The sequence below is a fragment of the Balaenoptera musculus genome, chromosome 16 (genome assembly GCF_009873245.2).
Source record: "Balaenoptera musculus isolate JJ_BM4_2016_0621 chromosome 16, mBalMus1.pri.v3, whole genome shotgun sequence".
NCBI lineage: Eukaryota > Metazoa > Chordata > Mammalia > Artiodactyla > Balaenopteridae > Balaenoptera > Balaenoptera musculus.
Window position 1 is genome coordinate 48945626 of NC_045800.1, and position 16093 is coordinate 48961718.

Consider the following 16093-nt stretch of genomic DNA (forward strand, 5'->3'; position numbering starts at 1 on the left):
ATTGAACCATCTGCCTTACCTGTGCTTGTATCTAACCACATAAATAATGCTGGGGGGTGGGTAATCTCAAAACCAGGCTGACTGATATCACTTTAAATTCAAGACTTCTAACCATTAAATGAATAATCAATACTTCTTAGCAAACTAATTCAAAGACTCCCATCCCCCTCTGGCCATACCAATCTCAATGAGAAAACAGAAACCATGAGAGAAGATGAAAGCCAAGAGGATAAGCCTTCATCTTCCAGCCACCAAATTCCCTTGGAAGAACACACAGCTTTTTCGCATTCCCTCCTATCTGATGGAAGACCTCTCTCTAACAAAGGCCAACCTCTCTATCTGTGCTCTCCATCTCCTTTCCTGCATATTCTCCTTTTTACTAACTGGACCGTATATTTTTCTTACCTACCAACCCACTTCTCTGTTCCACTTCATAGACGTATTAGAGAAATAACATTTGCAAATTTTCATATAATCTGGAATTAGGGAAAGACTTGCTAACCATGGCATATAATTTAGAAGTCAGTAAAGACTGGTAAGCTTAACTACTGAGAAAAAAAAAACAACAGCATGACAAAACCATCACAAGCAAATTTAAAAGGCAAATGATAAACTGGAAAAAATATTTCCAAAAAATAGCACAGAGCTATTTCCCTATAAAAATAAATCCTATAGGGCTTCCCTGGTGGCACAGTGGTTAAGAATCCGCCTGCCAATGCAGGGGACATGGGTTTGAGCCCTGGTCTGGGAAGATCCCACATGCAGCGGAGCAACTAAGCCTGTGTGCCACAACTACTGCGCCTGCACCCTAGAGCCCACGAGCCACAACTACTGAAGCCCACATGCCTAGAGCCCGCGCTCCACAACAAGGGAAGCCACTGCAATGAGAAGCCCGTGCACCGCAACGAAGAGTAGTAGCCCCCGCTCGCCGCAACTAGAGAAAGCCCGCGTGCAGCAACGAAGATCCAACGCAGCCAAAAATAAATAAATAAAATTAAAAAAAAAAAGAATCCTACAAATCTAAGAAAATGAGTAACAAAGCAATTAAAAAATAGGCAAGGATATAGATAGTTCATAATAAAAATACCATTAGTCCTTAAAAGACGAAAGATGTTTAATCTCACTTATACTGGCAATGAGGAAAGAAGCAGGCATCCTCACCCAGGGCTGGTGGAATTTGTAGAAGTGAAACAACCTCTACAGATGGCCCTTCGGTAATATCTATCGAAATTATAAATGCACATACACTCTGACCTAGCAATTCCACTTCTGGAGGTGTATCCCACACATGTCTATACAAGTGTGAAATTATGTATGCACAAGGTAATCCACGGCACCATGGCTTTTGATAGCAAAAGACTGAAAACAACCTAAATGTACCTCAAAAAGGGACTACTTAAATATATGCTACACCTGTAACTTGTATGATGTACGATGACCTGTATGATGTATGATGACCTGTATGGCCTGTATGATGGTGTTACTGACCGAATTTTTGAATCTTCCCCAAATTCTTATGTTGAAGCCCTAACCCCTAGGTAATAACCTAGGTAATCAGGTTTACAAGGTCAATCAATCAGGTCATGAGGATGGGGCCCCCATAATGGGAATAGTGTTGTAAAACGAGGAAGAGAGAGTAGAGCACTCTTTCTTCATGCGAGGACACAGTGAGAAGGTGACATCTGAAAGCCAGGAAGAGTCCTCACCAGGAACCAAATCTCTTGGCACCTTGATCTTGAACTTCCCAGCCTCTAGAACTGTGAGAAATAAATGTCAGTTCTTTAAACCAGCCAGTCTATGGTATTTTGTTGTAGCAGCCCAAGCTAAGAAAAATGGTATACCATGAAGGTGTTAAAAAAAAAAAGGATAAGCATGATGTTTATGTACTGATAGGACTAATATGAAATCACCTCTAAGCTAGACAGTTAAGTTAAAAACAAAAGGTGAAGGGTATGTGCATGGTATGCATCTTACATAAAAAATGGGGGAGGCAGAGGACATATATATGTAAGATACATAATCCCTCACTGGCAATTCTGAAATCCATAAAGCTCTGAGAAATTACAAGCTTCTTATAAGTTTAGTACAAACCTATTTGGTGTCAAGCCTGACCAAAAATTCCATAAGACTATTTATAATTTTTATTTATCCTTACTGTACTATTTATGCTTTCAATTCAGAAATATTAATGTGTTTGATTATGGGATGCTACACTACCTACCACTAGGGATTTTGGATAATACAGCAGATGCACTATATTACCTTTTCACAGTCCTCCCTCACCGCCCCCCCCCCAAAAAAACCCCCAAACCTTAATTCTGAAATACATCTGGACCAAAGGTTTTGGAAAGGAATTATATACCTGTATATTTATCTGCACACACATAAACGATCTTTGGAAGGATTCACAGGAAACCTAACACTGTTTCCATGCAAGGGAATGGGGTGGCTGGGCTGCACAGGGTGGAAAGGAAACTTTTTACTGTATATCTACTTAAATCTTTGGAATTTTGAATCAAAGTGATTTTACTACTTAGTCAAAAGATAAATAAAATGTAAATAAACTAAAATCACTAAGACTTCTAAATTCTCAACAGTAACAGACAAAGCCAGATGCTTTGGTTTTTGTTTTGACTGAAAAGTGACCCTTAAGTCACAGGGAGATCTATACAGTGGTGGCTTTCCTTTATCTCACTTTTGGTTGACCCAAATGGCATTTGAGAGGGAATCACCCTCTCAGGAGCAAGGCAGGGAATGGTGGGTTTCTACTCCCATTAATAGCTTTTAGGAAATAGCAATCTCCTGATGCTTTTGATGCCTCATGCCAAGCAAAGCAGGTGTGCTTGACTGTTTTTCTTTTCTAGTGTCCCCAGAAATAGGATGGGGCTCAGGTCTCCCAGCAACAGGAAGCAGTGAACCCACACTTCTCAATATCAGAGAAAGGCTTAAGAAAGTACTACCATAAATCTAACCTTCAGTCTTCAGAGCTTCAATACAGTAGAGTTGGAGGACTCCAGTTAACATTTGACTAGCATCTTTTCTACTACCTATCTTCATACTTTTCATTTACTTATTCTGATGTCCTGTTGTGTTCCAAAATGGATAAGGTGACTATAAAGTTTGCCTTTTCTTCTGATTTAGATTTTGACTAATCTGTACCACACTCTCAACTTTAACCAGAAATCAAGAGAGAAGACATCTCGCTTTTTGTGGTTTATCTAGTCAGTATATTTAAAAGGCAGGGCTAGAGATATATGGTTCAGAAGTCCCCAAATGCCCCAACATCCAGCTCTCAGGCCTGATGCCTAAAGAAATTCCCAATGAAATGCCTAACAATACTTTGTTTCTTGTATTAGGACATAAATGCACTTATGTTTGTTCTCGTCTCCCATCAAGTTATACTCATTGAAAGTAGAGACTGACTTCGACTTCCTGTGGCCCCTACATCACTTAATACCTGGTTTGGTATAGAGTGGCTTCTCAATAAATACTGCCTGTGCAAACCCAGCATCATCTCATAGTTGCTGTCTGCAAGAAGGAGCAAGAAATTTGATGTACCAATATAACCATAGAAATACTACCCAGAAAACTTAGAAAAACATAGAAAAGAAAGATAATATTTCCAGATGCTACTTAATAACCTCTAGAAAATGGTTAATGAACTGTTGTGGTTACCCAGTTTCTACAAATTTGCAATTTTCACACAGAGTCAAAGATTTCAGTAACATTAAATTTAAAAGATGAACAGTATTCCATTTTCTTCAAATGTGGGTACATTTGATAAACTATTCACAGCTCCTGGATTCCCATTCCTTTAGAGATCTGTCAAAATAAACCTACGAAAGCTTAGGCAATTCTCTGCAGTGGGAAAGGTAAATGTGGAAAAACTTTGTGTTAGAGAATGTGGCAAATTTTCCCTTTAATATTGATTGCTTTGGAAACATTTCCAAATTTTAAGGCAGAGAGGATTACTGATCCAAATGTTAAATCATTTCAATCAATTCAGATTAGATGACAGGATCAAATTTTAAATAAACCCCCAGAGATGCAGAGGGGGAAAAAAACTGGTATATTCTGGAGAATTTGAATGTATACTGTACATCAAATTAGTTTTAAATTTACTTGGCATTTTGCATTTGTTCCAAGTTAAAAATAATTAGTGGGGCTTCCCTGGTGGCGCAGTGGTTGAGAGTCCGCCTGCCAATGCAGGGGACATGGGTTCGAGCCCTGGTCTGGGAGGATCCCACATGCCGCGGAGCGACTGGGCCCATGGGCCACAATTGCTGAGCCGGCGCGTCTGGAGCCTGTGCTCCGCAACGGGAGAGGCCGCGATGGTGAGAGGCCTGCGCACCGCGATGAAGAGTGGCCCCCGCTTGCCACAACTAGAGAAAGCCCTCGCACAGAAACGAAGACCCAACACAGCCATAAATAAATAAATAAATAAATAAATAACCCTTTAAAAAAATAATAATAATAATTAGTGATAACAATAGCTAAAATTTCCTTAATACTTAAATCTAGTGTTCCAGGTACTGTAGTTGCAGTACCTAATTTAATCCTCATAGCCCTATGAGACTATATGCTATTATCATTTTCATTTGACAGATAATAAAACAGGCCGAAAGATGTTACAAAACCTGAACTAGCCTACGCCATATAGTTAATTAGATTTGGAGCATGGATTGTAACTCAGGGCTGACTCTATAACATCCATGCTAGCAACCACTATTAAGTTTGGGCACCTTAACTTTCTAAAGAATTGGCAGATTTTAACCAAACCGGATGCATTACAAAGGGTAACAGGAGACGTAGGCATATATTTACACTATATTTGCTATATTTGTCATACAACCCACCACCCTGAAAAAGAATGGCAGTTAATAAAGTTCTCTAAAAGGCCTTATATACATACACACCCACATATAATTTTAAAAACTGGATTTCAATAAAATTTGGCCTGCCCAGAGACTTGGGGTAGGCTTTTGTTCATTTGTGGGAAGCCCTCTCATAATCTTTTAAAGGAACATAAATTCACTGTTTAGATATGCCTTAAGTTTATCCCTGACCACAATCTTCTTAAGGCTAATAAACTCTTCACTTTCACATATTCCACTAAGTATCTGAAAGCACGAAGTCTCATTAGTAAGTATGGTGCTGTGGAATGAATAAAAGCTTTTTATTTGATTTTTAAGAATAGATATTACAGAAAATATTTGATTCAATAATTTTCTGTTTCTGTAGATTACAAAAGTCTAACTTTCTTTGCTATTCTTGACATGGCATTCTGGTATCACCCAAGAAGGACTCTTTTTGTCCCCATATATTTTCTGAAGAACCACCTATCTGGGGAACAGCCTATTTAAAAAAAAAAAAAAAGAGTTCCAACAGCCTCAGTTTACAGTTCTAGCCACTCGCCCACAACTCTAGAGCTTGCTGATGACAAAGTCCAGATGACAGAACTGAGAAGTGAACCTAGGTCTGATTCCTGGACAGGTCTATTTCCACCTACTGCCCTGATTGATAGGATAGCTTATTTTAATACTCCTGTCACCTTTTGGGTAGTAAAGTTGATTGACTCAGAACTCATTTCTGAAATCAAAACGCAAGTTAATCTGCATTAGAGCAAGAAGACAGAGCTGTAAATGTTCATGTAAAGAACTCATGACTAAAACAATAAGCTTCATAGCTCACAGATATAGACAAATGACGTATATCTAAAGTTATGTAGCTATAATGACTTCCTTGAACTACATGAATCAGAAAGACTAGTATCCATACCACTGACTTGACCAGAGACCTCTAGAGAGCTGGCATCTTAATATCAGACATTATTTTATACACATGCAACAAAGCATCTCAATTATCTAGATGACTCAAATATGTCAAAACTCAACTCACTGACAAAGACATGAAGAATCGGGCTTCTATTGAACAAGCTCTTAACTGCCACTAGGACAGTTTGTGACTAGTCACGTAATAAATTACTTCAGGTTGTTTCACTGAGCACTGAGTATCATCACAAGGTTATTTCCATAATATTAGGCGTTGAGCAAACAGTTAAGATTATAACTTCATTACTTTTGGTAGAATTCATTCTTAAACTAATTTCTTTCCAACTGGCCTTTCTCCCAGGATATAAAGGAATACGAAGGATATAGTTTCTTACTCTGCGAGGACACTTAAAGGGAACCCTTTTCAAATTCATTACTGGAATATACTAACAGAATCAATGCTATCTCTTCCTTTAAAGATAATGTAGAGTGAGATGGGGAGTGACTGCTAATAAGTATGGGGTTTCTTGAAAAAGCTGTTATTTTTTAAAACCAACAGAATTTATAAAACAAAGCAAAAAAAAAAAAACTCTGGTTTGACACATGTATAGCCTGACAGTGAGGATTTGTATCAGTAACCCTTACTGGAATCTGACATAGGTAAAGCAGTAAAGTTTAGTATCTCAAGACTTTCATCCCTTATCTTAACAAAGTACCATTTTACTTCTTTATTTGTACTCTAAATCAGAGAATAATAAGCTCATCTCAAATTCTTTCATATCCAAAGCAAATGCTAAAACGTATTAAGTGGAAAAGAAATGTAATGTAGATAAATTAATATTATTTTGCGTTTTAGGCCCATATGCCTCACCAATAGTATTAGTACAAGTAAGAATTTAAAATTAAACATTTCTAATAAAACTTAAAAAAAAAAAACTTTTAGGCAATGTGTTTCCTTTGTTCTAACTTATCCACTTAAAAAGGAGTATTCAGAAACTTTTCAAGTAATATTCACAAAAGGATAAATGCAATCATTTTAGACCCTGTTGAAATATCACTGTGTGTCTGTGTCTGTGTGTGCATACATATCACACACAGACACACACACATATTAAAAAAATATTTTAGACAAGGTTTAATTTTAGGATAGCCAATGGTTTAGAAGTGATAGAAAAAAAAAAATTAATACTGAAGTGATTCAAAAGCCCCTACTGTCGGGACAGATAATATATATGAACTGATCATTTAGCCATCTGGAAGTGACAGTTTGCATGAGGCTTCCAAAACTTCACAGAGAACATTAAACGTTTTTTGCTAAGGCTTGAGTTTAGATATTACCAATTATAAAGAGCTTTTCATCAATCTGATTTTTATTGAATACTTACTATATTCCAGGCTAGGTGCTAGAGACACAGAGGCAAGACAGGTCTGTCTTCAAGGAAGGCACATTTTGATTGCTTGCTTATGTCAGATACAGCACTAAACATGTTAACTGACAGCATATGACCTCCTAGGCTTAACCCACAGCAGGGGATTCTGAAGTAAACGTTACAAGTGACTGTAAGGAAATACATAAAAGCTGTTGTACATTTAGACCAAATCTAACTCTACTTCCTAACATGTATAACATTACGCTAGAAGTTCCAGATGTACTACTAAAAAAATAGTAAAATGACCCAAAGTATAACTATACCTTCTTTAACACATACCACTTATACAATCGTCTCACTTAAAGGTACATCTATTATATTTTAGTCAAAGTATCTTCTTCCATTAAAGGATATTTCTCTTTACCCTCAAACTCTCATCTGGGTACAACACTGAACAGTTGCTGAACGAATGAATGAAATAAACAGATGTTCTAATTACCTAGGAAGTACTTTCTAGATGCTTATCTCAAAACACAATGGACTGACAGACCAGAATTCTACTGTAAAGATCACTGAATTTCAGAGGCAAAAATAGTAACCACTGGACATTGTCTGATACCATGCAGTCAACATGTTAAATTCACAGTAAACATATGACGGGAAACTTTCAGAAATTAAAATGAAAAGTGTTCATCACAGTACTTTAAAACAGATTTGGCTCCCATCGAAGGACTGGGACTCAAGTCCAAGACAAAGAGAAGGGAGGGTGGGGTGAAAAAGTCAAAAGGTCACCACCGAATGACCCTCAAGAGAAATGCGCGCTGACCACTGGAGCTTGCGCCGAGCTTGACGGACACCTCCTGCCCAAGCTACGGGCCCGGGCTCTTCCTCGCAGCCCGGAGCTGAAGGCCACCCCAGCCTCTTTCGGCGCCGCCGCCTGCGTTCGCCCAGAATATCAGCACAAAGAAACCACCAAGAAACAAAACACTGTCCCCGTGGTCGCCGGGCAGGCGTCGGGACCGGGCCACCGGAGCGCTCTCTGCGGCTGCCCGCCGCCGGAGGAGGTAGCCAGGGCGGAGCGGGCCGCCTAGGCGCCTCCGTCCGGACCTTCGCCGAAGTGTTTCAGAACTTGCCACCCACCTCCCGCTCCATTTTCCCCTTCCGACGTGGACGCGGGACCCGCGCTCCCCGCGAGGAGGGCGCGCGAGGACCCACGGGCGAAGCTGGGGCGGGGGGCGGCCGGGACGCGCCTGGGTCCAGCAGCCCCACGCCCACTAGCCGGCCCCCACCTCCCCGGCTGCTATTGTTCCCACACCGCCCCCGCCGGCCGCGCGCCCCCCGCCCGCCGCGCGCTCCCGCCCCCACTCCCGGGAGGGGGTCAAGGCTGAGGAGAGGCGGTGGCGGCAGCACAATAACATAAACACGGCGGGGCCGCCGGCCGCCCCGGCCCTGCGGCACTCGCCGCACTCACCCGGCAGCGCAACGAATGGCGACAGGAAAGCCCGGCGGCGGGATCCGGCGCCGTCTTGGCGGTCGCCGTGGCCGTTACCCAGCGCTGCTCACGGCTCCGCGCTCCGGGCCGCGTCGTCTGGCCTCGGCCCCTCCGCTGAGTAACAGGGACGCGGGCCGTCACCGCGCACGCCCGCTAACGTCATCGCGCAGGGCCCCGCCTCCGCGCTTCGCGAGAGCCCCCACGGGGCGGAGCAGCCCCGGGGCCCGGATTTCGGGGGCGGAGCCCGCAGTCCAGGGGCGGGGCTACTGCAGGGGGCAGGGAGGACTTGCGGAGGTCACCTGGAGGTGGAGCTGCGGGGAGAGCCTTCTAGAGCCTCTGAGAGCAGACTGTGAGGGGCGTGGCGGGAAGATGGAGGGGGTGGAGACTTGCTCCTGGCACGTGGCGGCGTGTGGCCTGAGCGCCCGGCATCTGTACGGGGGCGGTACCCTAGTCCCAGCCAAAGCCTCAGGGGCTCCTCGCCCCAGGGTTTGAAGGTCAGGTGCGATTGAGGCAGACCCGCCCCGGGATCAGGCACTTCGGCCCGGGCTCACACCTGAGAGACGAAAAGCTCTTTACCATGGCTAACAATACGTTACATTCTGAGGACACCTGCTTTGGGCCCAGCAATCCTTAAGCAAATATTAGCCACTTGGAAATAGCTGCCTCCTGTTTTCTCCAAATCCACTTCCTACAAAAGTCCTTGCACTACCCTATTTGTCTCTGGGGCCTACAAAGCATGTATATGTTAGTTATAGAAGTGACAAATTGGCAAGCCCTTAAATATCTGACGAGTGGAAAGATGTCTAAATCACATACATGCTTGCAATAGAATACATTTTAGCAATTTAAATGCCATGTGTTCAAGGGATACTTAACCACACAGGAAAATGTTCATCATACATCACTAAGAGAAAGAAGCAAGTCTATATATATACAGAATGATCCTACTTATATAAATACTATATATACATAGAAAAAACCTGGAAAGAAACATGGCAAATTATTTTAACAGTAGTTCATCACTGGACTGTGAATTGTTCTCTTTTATATTTTGAGTATTTTTCCATGGTTTCCAAATTATGTTCATAATCAGAAAAAAATATTACCTTAATCATGAATAATACATATTTGTTGAATAAATGAGTGAATTCAGGTAGACTACTTCCATGTCATGTTGGGCTGACCTGTTTCTAGGGATTCTGAAATGAAACATAAATGTCAGTGTTCATTTCTTCATTCTCTCCCCAATTCCTCCCTCTCTCTCAGACTTCTTTATTTGCTTCCTTCCTTTATTTCTCAAATAAATATTTATTATATGCCCATTCTGTGCCAGGTACTGAGCTAACACTGGCAATAGGATGGAGCTTACAGACTTAATCACTGTAATATAGAAATAATAACAGTAAACCAATGCAAAATGATCCCTGCATTATAATACAAATTGATATGGATACATAGTATTATGGAACCAATTGATAGAATTAATAATGCCTAGAAAGTCTTCCTTGAGGAACTGCCTCTTGAACTGAGAATAAATTCAACTAGGCAAAAAATATTTCAGACAGAGGTAACTTAGTGTGCAAGGGTTATGTGATGACAGGGAGCATGGTTAGTTGGAGAAATTGAGGAAAAGACCAGTGCTGCTTGAAAAGCAAGGAGGAAGGAGTTATGAGATGGAGTTTGGAATATTGGAAAAGGACCAAACCTAGCGCAGCCATACTACTCATGTTGAAAATCTTGTCTTTATCCTAAGTGCTATGGGAAGCACCTGACATGCTTCAGCAAAGCGAGTAGCATGGTCAGAATGGCATCTTGAAAAGATTCCTTGTTGGAAGGAGGCCAGGTTGACATAGGAGTAGTCTAGATGGCAGATGGTGTAGGCTTGGTCTAGGGTGATGGTCATGGAAACAGTAAGAGGAAGGTTATGAGCGCCCTTTAGGAGATCCAGTGCACAGGACTTGGTGATGGATTAGGTGGGCAGTGAAGGAAAGGGAGTCATCAAGGAAAAGTCATGTTTCTTGCATGTGGCCAAAAATGGATGTGGGTGCTGGTTCACTGAGATGGGAATCTTGGAAGAGGACGGGATTGAGTGGAAAGATTGTGAGAGCAAATAGCTTGAAGGCTTCTGATCTGCCCAAAAGAGAGGCCAAGTTGACAGTCAGGTATATAGAGCTGGGCTCAGGTGGATAAGAGAAGAATTATTGACAGATAGTGATTACTTGCACCCTTGGGTGTGGATGAGTTAGCCTAGGCCTGAGGGAAGGAGGGTACTGAGCAAGAAGAAAAGAGGGCCAAGAGCCAGGCTTGAGGAACTTCAGCATTAAATGGATACAAAACAAGAAGAGCCTGAGAAGGAGCTGCCAGGAGGTAGATGGAAAACCAGGAGAGAGTGATTCAAGAAGGAGTGATCAATAATATCAAAAAAAGAGGAGGCTTAAAATCCTGGAGCACTTAGATCCAGAAGTAGTTTAGAGTGGGCTAAGGAATGAATGGGACATTGAAAATTGAGATGGTGGATATTGATGAGTCAGGCAGTGGAGGAAGACACAAGCATATTTTATATCTGATAGGAAGACTGTTGAGAGGGAAGGGTAGAATAGAAGGAAAAGGGGCTTTCCTGGTGGCGCAGTGGTTAGGAATCCACCTGCCAATGCAGGGGACACAGGTTTGATCCCTGGTCCGGGAAGATCCCACATGGCATGGAGCAACAAAGCCCTTGCGCCACAACTACTGAGCCTGTGCTCTGCAACAAGAGAAGCCACAGCAATGAGAAGCCCACGCACCGCAACGAAGAGTAGCCCCAGCTCACCACAACTAGAGAGAGCTGCGTGCAGCAAAGAAGACCCAACGCAGCCAAAAATAAATAAATACATAAATAAATTTATAAAAAAAAAAGAGAGAAGGAAAAAAATGAGTGTAAATTTCCTGGGAGAGCGAGGTAGGGGCATGGAGGGGTGGAGGTTGTGTGATTGGACATGAAGGTGGAAGTATTGACAAGTACCTCCTACTCCCCACCAGATAATATTAAACACCTGGAGGTAACAAAAGACAATCAGAGCAGTTGTGAAGTGAGGGGTATTGCAGAACAGCTCCCAATTTTCATGCCTAGTTCTGTAATGCTATTAACCACCTCTCTTTCTTTCCACAGGAAGAGCTTCTGATTTAGCATCAGCCTTCCACTGTCAGCTTCCTATTATCTACATCTAGAAAGGACATCCTGCATGTTTATGTATGTATATGTGCATGTGTGTGATTTCAGAAGGCATTTCACTACTTGTGATTGAATGTAATCACCTCTGATGTTATGCAAATTCAAAATCGTTTTTGTAACCCAGACATGGCTCTGGGCCTCCTTCTTCCTTCTCAAGGCATTGTTCCTTGTTAACTGATTGTGGTACCTTGTGAACCTACTGAGGGCTGACTCTGAAAAAGAGGAAGAGCTGAGGAATTCTTTCATTATTGGCTTTTTTTCTCAAGTTCTGCCCCTACCTCCCAAGCGTAGATACACCTATGCTAAATTACCCTCTCTCCATCCACATCCAGGTATTGAAGATATTCAATATTTATCCCCCAGAGGAAAAGACAAAGGGAATTGAGTGGGAGGGAAAGAATATGTCGTTGAAGTCCTGTAACAATAAAATCCTTGCTGTTGTCTTAAATAAATATATGTTTAGGAAGAAGGCTTTTCATCAGATCTCGCAACAAGGATTCTGTGCCTCATTTACAATCCTTTCACCTACAGTCTCTTCCAGCCCAGTGGAATTTTGCCATTTGTAACTCCGGTACTGCAGAAAATTTGTCTAGGTCCCATGGCAGAGAGAAGAGAGCCCCTCATTACTGGCCCCTCTTCCTTGGTAGTTTTAGGGAAGATAATCTCCATTGCACCTCCATCTCCATCTCTGTCTCCATCTTCATCCCCACCTCCATCTCCATCTCTGTCTCTACCTCCATTTCTGCCTTCATCTCCATCTCCACCTCCATGGCTCCCTCCCTTACCTTTGATGTAAAACTGGAATTCATGTTAGATTGGCTGGCATTCAGAAAATGACCCTTTGTCAGGGAGACCCCTATGAACTCCCAACCGCTGCCAGAAGTCCCTACCATTCTCAGATAAATTTAGAAAGGCTTTTTGTGGTGTTATTGGGTAGCAAGAAGGAGATTCTGGCATCACTTTAGAGTTAAGTCATTGTCTTCAGGTGGCAGGATTTTGAGCCCCTCAGAAAGCAAAAGCATTGCTAAAAGAGGTGTTTTCCTGCTACTGCCTTGCAGAGGCCTCTGGCAGGACAGGATTTGTCTCCTGTCCCTGACTCCAGAGGTGATCTGAAGTCCTTCAGTGGTCCTGAGAAGATGTTCTTTCTTCTAGAAAGCAGAGGTTACGAAACCACCTGGTAAAGGAATTTCAACAGCTCCTTTGGCCTGTTCCTGAAGCAGATTCCCACACAAAAACATCCCTGCTTCTGTGGGTAAGTTTCATTGCCCCTCACGCCCAAACTAGCAAGATTAATTCTCAGTTGAGGGTTGACATAGCTGCACCAGCCTGGCCAGCTCGAGGCTTGTTGTGGGGCTAAGAAGAGGGCAGAGGAGAGTAAGGTTTCCGTCTTGGGGAGAGGAGAGTAAGGTTTCTATCTATCTTGGGGAGAGGCAGGGGGAAATGCCATAACCCTTCAAGGTACGGCCCTTTTAAGTGAAAGACAACTGCACAGGGAAGAAAGTGAGTATTCTTTCCTGAATCCAAGGCAGTTTATGCTCCAACTGAAGCTTGAGGGATAAACAGTGCAGCATAAATAGGGGAGAAATTTATTTCTGGAGGTGCTAAGTCATGAAGGCTGGGTAAGGTCTCAAACCCAGCCCACTTTCCCCATCCCCCTTGCAGTGTTCTATTTCCTTGTAAAATGTGGTTGGTAAATGTCAGCCTATGCAGAGTAGAAAGCAGAATTTCCCTTCCCTTGGAATCAGCAGGAACAATAGGGATGTCACAGATATCTTCTTCTCAAAGGCAGGGCCATGGCATGAGGTTTTCTCTATCACCAAGCAATCAAGCAGGCTCTACCAATCAAGGCTGTGCCCACGAAGAGAGGAGGACCATCCTGTTTGGATCCCCTTTTGTGGGCACATACCCACATACTTAGAGAAGATAGGACCATACAGACTGACAGATTCAAATACATGGCTCACTCTACCCTCACAGCAGGGTGTGGCATCAGGATCTAGGAGGTAGAATTCCCCCATTGTTTCAGAGGTCAGCAGCCCTGAGAGGGAGACTGGACAGGGCTCAAAGAAGCAAGCCAAAGAGAAAACCAAGTGTCAAGAGCTGGCCTATGGGACAGAGATTTTAACCACAAAAGAAGAAAACTACACAGAAACAAAAATCCCCGTGAAGAGACTAGACAAGGTACTAGATTTCTCCTCACCCCAAACAGTTCTATTTTACAAGCTTATGGATCTGAGTGAAGAAATGCTAGAGTACCAAGTAAATGGTGAGTTCAAGGATTCTTGAGTGGTACTAAGTTGCCATCAAAAGCCAGGATTCAAAATGGCATAAGTGTGGACATTTCTCTAGAATCCTTGTCAACTCAGAGAAATAGAGACAACACTTGGAGGGGGTATCCAGGAGCTGGGGTTTTCTTGGGCACGTTGAATGTAAAGGTGGAGGGCAAGGAAATTGAAAGTATTCCTGGGAGGATCAGGATAAGGACTGTGGGGTCCAGGCCGGGCAAGAAGGACAGTGAGGCCGGTTGAGGACAGATAGATTGGGGCAAAATCCATACAAGGAGCAAGGGTTTTCGGTACTTTAGGACTGAGAATGGCTGTCAATGCACATAAGGGCATGCCAGAGGGAGATGGCCAGAGAGGAATTTGAGGAGACCATGTAGTTTGTTTCCAACATAGAGCAGCCCCTAGCATGTTCACCAATGTGAATGGTTAGTCTAAAGCAGAACTAAAGATCAAAGTGAGTAGTCAAGGAACTGTTAGCCTTTTGTCCCAGGTTGTCCAGGATGGGCCCAGTTTACACCTGTGGCCCCAGTGTAATTACTAATAGTGCTTCCCATACTTTCAAAAGTCTCCAGATTTGAATGACTAAATTCAGTGGCAGCGGCAGTAGTAGAAGCAGCAGCAGTGGTGGCAGCAATGGCCATGGCCCAGGAGTGAGGAGGGAATCTGCATGAGGGCAGGGCTGGGACCCCAGTGAGAGGCGCCTTCCCATCAGTCTCCAGAGCCCATCCCTGGGGCATCTGCAGAAATATGAATTCTTTGGCCTGAACTCAAGGACAGACACTGCCCATACTCAGGCAGATAACTTTGTTAGCTACAAAATTGTACTTTTTTAGAAAATAAAAATGCAACATAGACATTGCAGTAAAGCATATCAGGGAATTATTAGAGTTCTTCAAAGAGTTTAGATTACCTGGTTTTGAAAACTGCTGCAACATGGCAAAGCAAATATCTACAGGCTTAGAAATAGAAATTAAGATTAAGGATTGTTTTATTCAATGAAAAAGAATACCATTTTCATATGAAGCTGCAGATGAACCAATTATTAATGAGGAAGACAATTTTAAGATTAATTTTTCCCTGTAATTGATGACACAGCAATACAGCAATAATGCACAAATAGCTGTTTTGAAATATACGTAAATCATGAAGCTACTTTGGTTTCTTGTTCAACTTGCACAAGTTACAGAAGATGTCAGAGGAAATATTAAAATGGCATTGCATAAATTTACATTTAAAATTATAAGACATAAAACTGAGTTAAATTTTTTTAGAAAAATTTTTCCTTAGTAATCATCATTTCCAGATATACTAAAATTTATATTTTTACATCATTTATGAGAAATTTATCCTGATGTTATCACAGCCTATAAAATACTCTTAATAGCACAAGCAGCTGTTGCATCCATAGAAGGATCCTTCTCAAATTTTGGTTTTTTATTTTTATTTATTTATTGTTTTTGCCACACCGCATGGCTTGCAGGATCTCAGTTCCCCGACCAGGGACTGAATCCCGGGCTGCCCGGGAATCCTAGCCGCTAGACCACCAGGGAACTCCCCTCAAATTTTAAAAGTATCTAAAATTATTTGTGATCTTCACTTGCCAAGAGTAACTGATGTCATTTTCAATTATATCAATTGAAAGTTGATTTTTAAAAAGTTGTTAAAACTATAAATTTTGATGCCCTGACAAATAAATTTGCAGAAAAGTGAGCCAGAAAAATATTATGATCACTCAAGATACCATAATAACAAAGTATTATATTCATTATAAAAATTATGATACCAAATATAAATAATATGAAATAATATAAAATTATGGCAGCAAAAATACAATCTTTTTTGTAATTTGTAGGTTTATGCTGTTACTCATGAATCATTATTACCCTTATTACATTTTATAAGTAGTAAAATACTTTAAAGGAAAAAGATTTGTATTTTAGTAACTTTAATGATATTTTTTTTTC

The 16093-nt window shown here is 41.9% G+C and overlaps 1 protein-coding gene across 3 annotated transcripts in view; it reads right to left on the minus strand.

Annotated features, from left to right (window-relative positions):
* MAPK8 (mitogen-activated protein kinase 8) overlaps positions 1 to 8761 on the minus strand; it is a 114912-nt gene extending 106151 nt beyond the window's left edge. For all 3 annotated transcript variants that reach the window (XM_036829733.1, XM_036829731.1, XM_036829732.1), the window contains exon 1: positions 8613 to 8761. The gene's annotated coding sequence lies outside the window, so the exon portion shown is untranslated. The remainder of the gene's footprint in view (positions 1 to 8612) is intronic.
* Positions 8762 to 16093: the final 7332 nt, after the last annotated feature.